The sequence below is a fragment of the Fistularia commersonii genome, chromosome 11 (genome assembly GCF_037954325.1).
Source record: "Fistularia commersonii isolate RoL2024-O1a breed Wild chromosome 11, RoL_Fcom_v1.0, whole genome shotgun sequence".
NCBI classification, from domain to species: Eukaryota; Metazoa; Chordata; class Actinopteri; order Syngnathiformes; family Fistulariidae; genus Fistularia; species Fistularia commersonii.
In genome coordinates, this window is record NC_141294.1 from 19,174,753 (window position 1) to 19,185,916 (window position 11,164).

Consider the following 11,164-nt stretch of genomic DNA (forward strand, 5'->3'; position numbering starts at 1 on the left):
GAATTTTCACTGAACAATCAGTTCGGTTTCATTTGGAAAAATTTGGTAACTTTATTTGTTTTTTTTTTTACATTTTTATGTTAAAAAAAATATTATTTTAAAAGAGAACCATTCCTCAGTTTAACCCTCGGCAGAGTCACATGACCAAGACCTTCCTTTCTGATGGTCATCCCCCCACGTTTTGTGAATTATTATTATTATTATTAGCAATAATAGTAATAATAATATTGTGTGTATTTTCATTATTTATTTATTGTAACAAACTTTATTTTGATTCTAAATCTATGGGAGATTACAAAAAAAATAGAAAAATAAGAATATGAATTGAAAAGATACCTAAAAATGTCTATGAAAATGCTGAAAAATCAGCAGATCATAAAACAAACAATTAGAACATGTCAAGAAATCAGCTCAAATAACTTTGAAATAAAGGAAAAAAAAGTAAATATATGACCTCTTAGAATTTCCCCCTGCAGTCAGTGAAGAAATAAAATAAAAGATTTAAAATGAAGCATCCCATCAGGAACGACTAGGAATCACTCTGAATAATCAACAAAAAAAAAAAATCACCTTCACGTCCAAAATACAAAATATATTGCTGTGAATCCTCAAGAAATAGTCTTGAATTTTTTGAGAAAAAAACAAAAATGACAGGAAAAAATGTCTAAATGTCTAAAAAGTCTGAAAATCATGATAGGAAAACACCTCCGAAGTAACCCAAAAAGAAAAAAAGAGAAAGAACAATACTGCACTAATTGCTGTCAAATAAAAAAAAATCTTTTTAAAGTATCCCCCAAATTGAAAAAAAAAAATCTGCCAAAAATAGACAAGGAAAAAGTTTTCAAATTAGATAAACAATCAAGAAAATTATGAGGGAATTCCCAACCATATGAGAAATTACCTGAGAAAAATTGTGAAAAAAGTTCATGAAAAACTGGAATTGATTTGTTCAGAATAGAGAAGAACATATGAGAAGAACACATGATAAATATAGCAGAAATGTTTTCCCTCAACATCAATACAAATCTGTATTTTGATTTTTTTTAAGAAAAAGGAAGTAGAAGAATATTCCCAGTAAATTGTAAGTAATTTCTCCCCAAGTAACATATAAAGTAGACTGTAACCAGTAAGATATGTTTTCACATTCATAAAAAAAAAAGAATAAAGTTACGAGGTTTTAAATCGCCTGCACGTGAAGCTCCGCCCCCTCTCCCAAACACTTCCTGCACCGGGACCTGCCTCTTCCTGCTTTCAGCAATTTTTAATTTCTTTTTTTTTCCCTCTACGGATCCTCTGGCTTTGATGGAGAAACATAAAAAAAAAATAAATAAATAAAAAAGGAATGTAAACAATCACAGAAGATTCCAGAAGGAAAAAATGTGAATAAATATCAATCAATCAATAAATAAGAAAAATAGTTTGAAAATTAATAAATAAATAGAGAAACTGTTTCGTGGTTTATGAAGTTAAAATGATGCATGAAGCTCGACGCTGCTGATGCCAATAAAGATACCTTCAACCACCACTTGCAACGCCTCTTCATTCTTCTCTAAATCTATTTTTTATGTACATAGAATATATATGTATCTATGTTTGCATGTACAGTATTTATGTGAGTAGGTAAGCGTATATACATATATTTGTATGTGCATGGAAGTAAGTGTGTGTATATGTATTTCCATCCATACTTTCATCTGTTGTCTTCCACTTACCTGGGACCATGTATATGTATTTATGTATGAATATCCTGTGTGTATGTATTAGTGTATCTTTTAATGTGGTAATAGATGTGTGTGTAAGTATGCATGTGTATGTATGCATGTGTGTACGTGTGAGTAGTACATCTGCCTGTCTTTAAGGAAGGCGTGTATTTATGTATGCTTGTATGTATGTATACAAGACTGTATCAGAAGGTTAGACTATTGTGATAAAATTCTTTATCTTCTGTAATGCAATCGAAAAAATAAAAATGACCTTTTCATGATATTCTAATTTTTTGGGATAGGATTTTTGAGTTTTCTTAAGATGTAAGTCATAATCAGCCATATTAAAATACTAAAAGGCTTGCAATATTTCAGTTGATTTGTAATGAATCCAGAATGTATGACATTTTTGGTTTTGTAATTGCATTACGGAAAATAAAGAACTTTATCACAATATTCTAATTTTCTGAGACAGTCCTGTATATGTGTTAATGTCTGTCTGTCTGGTTGTATGTTTGTATGTATGAATGAATGAATGAATATATCTGTATGTATGAGTTTATCTCATAATTAAGTACATGTATATATACATAAGTGTGTCTATGTATGTATGTATGTGCAAGTGCTTATGGTAGCGTTTGTATGTACAGTTGGGTGCAGAAATATTTGGACAGTGACACAAGTTTTGTTATTTTAGCTGTTTACGAAAATGTATTCAGGATACAATAATACAATCAATATGGGCTTAAAGTGCAGACTTTCAACTGTAATTTGAGAGTATTCACATCAAAATTGGAGCAAGGGTTTAGGAATTACAAATCTTCTATATGTAGCCACCTCTTTTTTCAAGGGACCAGAAATACTGTAATTTCCGTACGATAAGCCGTGATTTTTTCACGTAAACAATGATGCGGCTAATATCTGGACTTTTTTTTTTTTTTTGAGGAGGGTGGCTAACAAGCTTCACGCCGCCAAAACATTTATCCTCGTCACATCGGACCGATGAAATGACCAGGAAATTCTGAGTCTGTTCAACTCCGACACCGAAGAAGACGACTTTGAACGGTTTTAGAGCCCAGGAGGAAGCCCAAGATAGCGATCGGCTAGCCGGTGCGGCTTATATTGAGGTGCGGAAATTACGGTAATTGGCCAATTGACTCAGAAGGCCGCAAAAAAAAACCAAAAACAAGTCTGCATGGGCTCTTCCCATGGTAAACTGTCTTCAATGAAGCAGTTAAAAGGTCTGCAGTTGATTCCAGGTGTGGCTTTTGCAATCGGAAGCTGTTGCTGTAAACACACAACGTGCGGTCAAAGGAGCTCTCAATGGTCAAACAGACCATCCTAAAAAAGAGTACACTGGTGAGCTTGGGAACTCAAAAAGGCCTGGACCTCCATTGAGGACAACAGTGGTAGAATCCTTTTGCAGAATCCTTTCCATGGGGAAGAAAAACCCCTTCACAACATCCACTCAAGTAAAGAACACTCTCCAGGAAGTAGGTGTATCAGTATCTAAGTCAAACGAAGAAGAGAGTAAATATAAAGGATTCACCACAAGGTGCAAACTGTCCATCAGCCTTAAAAATAGAAAGGCCAGAATTGACTTTGCCAAAATAACACCCGAAGAAGCCAGCCCAGCTCTGGAACAGCATTCTTTGGACAGGTAAGATGAAGATCAACCTGTACCAGAATGATGGGAAGAAGAAAGTTTGGAGAATAATTGGAACAGCTCATGATCCAAAGCACACGACATTTTCTGTAAAATGTGGTGGGGCAGTGTGATGGCACAGGCATGCATGGCTTCCAATGGCACTGGATCACTTGTGTTTTTGTATTATGTGACAAAAGACAGATGAATTCTGAAGTATAAAGGGATATACTTTCTGCTCAGATTCAGCCAAATGCAGCAAAGATGATTGGACGGCGCTTCACGCTACAGAGGGACGATGATCCAAAACATACTGCAAAAGCAACCCAGGAGTTTTCTAAAGCAAAGAAGTGGAATATTCTGCGATGGCCGAGTCAATCACCAGATCTCAACCCAATCGAACATGCATTTCACTTGTTCAAGACAAAACTTAAGGCAGAAAGACCCACAATCAACAACAACTGAAGGCAGGTGCAGTCAAGGCCTGGCAAAGCATCATATAGGAGGAAACCCAGTTTGGTGACGTCCATGGGTTCAAGACTACAGGCAGTCATTGCCTGCAAAGCATTCGCAACAAAATATTGAAAAGTAACATTTTACTTAGGGTTATGTTTATTTGTCCAATTACTTTTGAGCCCCTGAAATGAGGAGTATTTGTGTAAAAATAGCTACAGTTCCTAGATGTTTAATTTTTTGTTCAACCCCTTGAATTGAACCTTAAAGTCTGCACTTCAATTCTGTTGTAGTTGTTGCATTTCAAATCCAATGTGGTTGCATGAAGCCGAAAACCTTAAAAATCGTGTCACTATCCAAATATTTCTGGGCCTAATTATGCATGTGTGTGTAATTAAGTTGGTAATGTAAGAGTCTATGTTTTTATGTATGTTTGTATGTACAGTGGGGCAAAAAAGTATTTATTCAGCCACCAATTGTGCAAGATGACAGAGGCCTGTAATTTTCATCATAGGTACACTTCAACTATGAGACAGAATAAGAAAAATAATCCATAAAATCACATTATTAGATTTTTAAATAATTTATTTGCAAATTATGGTGGAAAATAAGTATTTGGTTACCTACAAACAAGCAAGATTTCTGGCTCTCACAGACCTGTAACTTCTTTTGTGAGAGGCGCCTTAGTCTTTCATACGTTACCTTTATTAATGGCACCTTTTTGAACTGGTTATCAGAATAAAAGTCCGGTCCACAACCTCTAACAGTCACACTCCAAACTCCACTATGGCCAAGACCAAAGGAAATCCACATTATGGATCCGCACCAGGCTGGGAAGACTGAATCTGCAGTATGAAAGCATCTTGGTTTTAAGAAATCAACTGTGGGAGCAATTATTAAAAAATGGAAGACATACAAAACCGCTTAGGCTCCACACAAGATCTCACCCCGTGGGGTCAAAATGATCACATGAATAATGAGCAAAAGTCCCAGAACCACACGGTGGACCTAATGAATGACCTGCAGAGAGCTGGGACCAAAGTAACAAAGGCTACCATCAGTAACATAGAAGCTGAAGGGTTTCAATTACTGAGGGCCAACAGTCCAGAGCAACCGAGAGTGTGGAAAATAGGTAAAGAGATGGATTCAAGCAGGTTGGAATGGATGGAGAAAAGTGTCGGGGTACTATGTGATTGAAAAATATCAACCAGAATGAAAGGAAAGGTGTAACAGACAGTGGTGAGATCAGCGATGCTGTATGGACTAGAGACATTTACAATGACCAAAAGACAGGGGGCAGTGCTAGAGGTTGCAGAGGTGAAGATGCTTAGGTTCTCTTTGGGGGGGGACCAGGATGGATAGGATCAGGAATGAGTCTATCAGAGGAAGTTTGTGTATGCATGCAAGCATGTATGTATGTATGTATGTATGTATATGTGTTTGTTTGTATACGTGTACGAATAACTGAATGGAGGACTGTATCTATTTCTGTAGCTATGCAGGTATGTATGAGTCTATTCATGTATGTATGCGTGCATGTATGTGTGTATGCATGCATGTATGTATGTATGTATGTATGTATGTATGCATGTATGTATGTATGTATGGATGGATGGATGGATGGATGGATGGATGGATGGATAGATGCATCCATCCATTTATGTGTATTCAAGTGTAATTCAGAAAAACTTTTTGGGCCTTCAGGGCATTACATATGTCATGTAATGCATGTGCATAGGGATGTATGTATGTATATATTAGCAAATGTATGACTTTAGTTATCTATATAGCAATACATGTGTGTATTCATGTATGAATGGAAATATCAAAATATGTATGTATATATCTAAGTATGTGTGTATGTCAATATATGTATGTATTATGTATGATTCAGTTTATTCTGTTTAATTATGTATGCATTTGAGCATGTATGTATGTGTGAATTAATGTATGTGTGTATGTATTTATGAGATCATGCATGTGTATAAGTGTGTATTCAAGTATGAACGTAAGTATGAATTTGAAGTATTTTTTTGCATCTATTCATGTATGTATGTACATTTTTAAGTTTGTATGTATGAATTAATAAATGAATGAATAAATGTATGTGTGTATCTATTTATGGTGTAATGGTGTTTATGGTGTTTGCATGCATGTATATATGAATATAGTCAGCGTATGCATATATGTATGTATGTACATAGGTATGCATGTCTGAATGTATGTGTATGTGTGTGTTTGTGCAAATTAATTTGATTATCAGGCATATTCTGCAGAAAAAGTAAATAATGCTTTCAACTCTTTCAGACTGGATATCACATGATGTACTTCTCTCCCTCCCGCCCCCTTCCTCTCCTGTCTGCACTCATGTCCTTTCATCAGTACATGGTTGTAACCTCATGTCTTCTCCCGAGTCCCAGGGCTCTCTTATTTTGCAGGTTCACAGGGGGTGTGGCTTGATCTGCTGCAGCGGTTTGTGCCCGTCCCTCCCAAACCAATCCGCCCCCGACTCTATAACCCTTGCTTTCTCACTCTGTCCTCTTTTTACCCCAACGGGGCGAGACAGACGGCAGAGCTGTCCAAGTTTTCTGCACCGGTAAAGGGCAATTTTTCCTTGCCACTGCTGCCAAGTGCTTGCTCATGGGGGATTGTTGGATTTCTGTCAACCATTTTGCAGAGTGTGGTCCCAAACTACCTCAAATGTTCAGTGTCTTCAGTCTTCAGACAACGTTGTTTAGAGTGGTTGCTGTTTAAATCAAATCTGACCTGATTTGACTTGACACTTACATGAATACATATAGTACGTATATACACTAACACATGCACATACATATGTACATTCATATATACATACACAGAAAATATAAATAAACACATATATACAAACTTACAGACTAACCTGCATATATATGCATATAAGTAAACACATACACATTTAAAAACCCTTAGAAATATAAACACATATATACAAACTTGCAGACTAACGTACATTTATGTATTTAAAAGTAAACACATATACACCCATACAAATAAACACATACACCAGTACATACTTCCATATGTACACACACACACACACACACACACACACACACACACACACACACACACACACACACAGATGTATATATATAAACACACATATATTTATGTATATATATAAATATATATATATATATATATGAACACACACACATACATACATACATTTACATACCTACTTACACTACTTACATGCAAACATGCACCTCTACTGCACAACACCTCCTCTCAGACACTGCATACATGAATACCTACAGTACAAATATACAAACATACATGTATACATATAGTACATATACATACAGACATACGTACATACATACATTCACACAAATATATTTAAGCATACTTACATGCATACACATTAGTACACACTTACATGCATATATACATATGCACACATCTACTGATTGAACCCCTCCCCATACACAATGCATATCCACATTGTGTAAGCACACATTTATTATTGTTATACACCATCACACGTTTCGTTCTGCCACAGCCACGAAATCACCTTTTCTTGAGAAAATAAAAAAAAAATATATAAAGTTACTCTCGGAGATTTTAAGAGGTCTGAAATCTCCAAGTGGTTTCCTTCTTTTTATGATATAGACCTTGTTAAATACAAACCTGGGAAAGGCATTGCTGGCGAATAGGACAACCAGCACTGCATCTGATGGACCTTCAATGCTAGCGGGACAAATGATGCAGACCTGCATCTGTGGTTGGTCAAAGCTGTCAGCTGCAAGGGGCCTTAAAATCCATTGCGGCAGGAGGAAATGCTTCCGCGAGCTCAGAAAGGGGCCTCACAAGTACTTTTTACGGAGTAGGCTGAATCGGCTGAGTGAAGACCAGAGGCATGAGAAACCCCATAGTCCTCAGGGTGTCAGCATCTCGATTGAAGCTCACAGTCGAATGGACCCTCCCGCTGTCTCCAGCCTGGAGCCCAGCCAACCGCAGCCAGCAGCAGGCTCCAGTCCGGAGCCCAGCCAGCAACATGCAACATCAGCTTCTAGCTGACCAGTCAAGCCCAAAACTCAGCAAGCCACAGCTTGTTGTTCCACCTCAGACAGCCACAGCCAGCACTAATGCTTAACAACGAAGAAGATCCAGTGAGAAGAGAGCGTGGGAAACCATCTGCTCAGAGCTGTTCCCATGCCACAACAACAGAGAACATGGGAGCCATCATCTCAAGCTATGGGGCTGAAAGGTTTAGGGTAAAAACTAAGACCTCGAGGCAGCTTAAACCAGCCAAAGTCCAGGAGGTAGTGGTAAATTCATAGTGTGGTGAAAGAAAGAGGGCAACTGAGAAATCTAATATGGTGTCGCTCAGATGCAGCGGCACTGAGCTCCCTCAACTGGCATAGTTTTCTCACTGTATTGGTGGATTCTGTATTGGTGGAAACAGAAGTAAGGTAAGCAGGCAGGCATGTGGGCCAGGCTAAAGGCTAACGTGGTCAAGCCACTGTTTCCTACCATCTTTCTCTTAGATGTCATTCCGTAACAAAATGGACAAGGTACGCCTACTGATGAAATCTCAGAGGACTATACGTAACTGCTGCAGAATGATTTTTGGGGAATCTTGGCTGGACAGTATCACTCCAGATGCAGCTATTGAACTGGAGGGGTGCACCAGCTACTGAGCTGATAGGACTGCTGCCTCGAGTAAGACTCTTGTGCATCTACATCAACAATTCCAGATGCACAAATGCTACTGCAGTGGGTAGATTGTGAAGTCCAGACCTGGAATCATTGGGACCAGTTCCCGGGGATCAGCTCCCACTGTTTGAAGCTAGTCCACAACATCCTGCGGGGCCAGAACCTCTTCCACTTGCGGCCTTGCGTACACCCCGAATGGCCTCAAGCATATTAACAACACCGCACTCCCAGGAAAACTAAAGCTTTGGTACTTCCAGTTTGTGCTGTTAGCCAGGCTGTTGTGGCCGCTGCTCATGTATGAGGTCTGAGCTCACCTATGCCAATCGACGGGAGAGGCTGGTCCACTCTCATGTGAGAAGGTGGCATGGACTTCCAAAATGCCTCAGCGGCAGGGACTCTACTGTGGCGAAACACTGTCACTGTTGAGTCCCTAGAGTCCCTCAAATGCGCCAAGGTGACGCTGAGCATGTCTATCACAAACTCCCAGGATCCTATCGTGAGAGGCGTCGCTCCTAAATTAGCAACAAGGAGGAAGTTGCCCCCAGGCACAGCTATGATACAGACCAAATCTGTGGTCCTCCTTTGTGACATAGTGTGACACGTTCAACAAGGTAGAGGAAGCTTTGACCTTCTTTGGAACGGTAACACCACTCTGCCAACAGGCATCTGCATCTGAACATCCATGGTGGTGGAGAAGGTGTGTCGACCAGGAGTGACCAGCTGATGTTCCAGGTCCATAGCACAGGCCAAACAGAGCTGCTAGATGAAGTGAGAGGTTGCTTAAAAGGAGAAACTACATCGGAGCGAACTTTGTAGAATGGAATCCATCAGGATGTGCCCTCTCCCACAAATCTGGCTTGGAAAGGACCTCTCTTGGCCTGTGTGTCCGGTCCAATCAACGCTCAAGCACATTTTGGTTGGCTGCAGGACCAGCCTTACTCAAGGCAGGGATGCATGGAAACCCATCCAAGTGCACCGGTGCCTAGCAGAAAAAGTGGGTATCCTTCAAGGCCCAACCAATCATCAACCAGGATGTGTGCCAAAACCCGTGAGTATTTGTCTGGGAGGGGGACAAGTGGAGGACTTGCCCCTCAACCCCGGAACTGGGCTCTCTTAATGTACCAAATGACTAGAAGATGCCAGCTGACTTGGACCAGAGGCTCATCATCCACCCCGAGATCCTAACAACCACACTGCAACCAGTCCTTTGGTCTAAATCCCGTCAACTTGCCTTCATCATCGAGCTGACAGTGACGTGGGAGGATGCCTTTGAACGCAAGAAGCTGTGGTATGCTAACTCAGCAGCTGAGGTAAGGGACAGAGGCTGGAAGAACAAAGTGCACCCAGTAGAGGTGGGGTGTAGGGGCTTTTTAGCCAGCACAATGGCAAAGCTCCTTTGGGAAGTTGGAGTCGGGAGACAAAACTCATCAAAAGGCCATCGGGGAACTGGACAGTCACTGGCTGAGGCTGAAGCGGAGTGACACCACCAGCTAAGGTGAATAGCTAACCGAGAGACGCACATCCAAGCTTGGTCAACCTGTGGTTGGCCCATCTCAACAGAGGGTGACTTTTGATAAATGGTTGAAACAATCTGTGAGACTGAGGTATGAGACTGTCTGTGTTCTGTTGATTCGCCTCAAATACGTCACGTCCTGTTTTGAGACCCAAAGAGGCATGAATCCTTGTTGTCTGGCTCCCTCTAGCGGACTAAAAGCGAACTGCACGTCTGAAGCAGATGAGGCATTTCAGGTAAAACCATGAAAGCAGGGGTTTTCTCTCATTTCTCTCAACTGAATTTAAGGGACTTCAATCAGACAGCTAACATCTCGAGTTTAATCTGTGTATTTATTTATTAGGTATGTGTTTTTTTTGCTTTGGTGGAGATCATCACTTGCTTTTTGATTAGTTTTTTTCATTTCTTGCTGCTGTGTAGTTCCTTGCATGTCCCGTGCATGTCTTGCTCTGCCTTGTCATTGAAGTGCCTTTGTTTTTTTATCTTCATTTTATTTGATTTCGTCACATTAATTCATTTACTTTAAAATAAATACATGTGTCATTATTACAGGGGCAGCATGAAATGAAATGAAAGCACAGGATCAGAGTGCGTGTGTGTGTGTGTGTGTGTGTGCATGCGAGGAAACTCCTCTGAAGACGTAAGGTTGCCATGGAAACCAGCATTACATTCCTGACACGGCATGGAAGGAGGCTGAGGAGAAAAGTAAAAAGGTGTGTGTGCTGGGGGGGGGGGTAGAAAATATGGAGCAGGATACAAGATGGGGGCACTGACCTTTCACCAAGTTTCTCCCACTGTTTTATCCAAATAATAGCATTAATTTCAATAATAGACGGGAAAATATCACCCCCAAAAAGTCTTAAGAAGTCTGATTTCAGTGACTGAATATTTTCATTGATGCAATATAGCCTTTTAGTTGTGAACTTTGACCCCAGAGCCATTGGTATGGGTCACCTGTGCAAAATCAATTAAAAACAAACAAACAATGCAATTACCCCTTAATGACGATTGAAAAGAGAGTCTTGAAAAAACTGTTAATTTTCAATTTAGATATTAGAAATCAGCAATATTACTTCATTGTGTGATATATTTATATATCTTTACATATATATATACACACTATATATTAACAGATATTACAAAATACAG

At 39.5% G+C, this 11,164-nt stretch overlaps 1 protein-coding gene across 1 annotated transcript in view; it reads left to right on the plus strand.

The window, feature by feature from the left end:
* Positions 1-1,525, plus strand: part of LOC147229958 (vesicle-associated membrane protein 3-like) — a 4,674-nt gene extending 3,149 nt beyond the window's left edge. Inside the window, exon 5 of the mRNA XM_086155710.1 lies at positions 1-1,525. This exon is cut by the window's left edge and continues 1,226 nt beyond it. The gene's annotated coding sequence lies outside the window, so the exon portion shown is untranslated.
* The last annotated feature ends 9,639 nt before the right edge of the window (positions 1,526-11,164 follow it).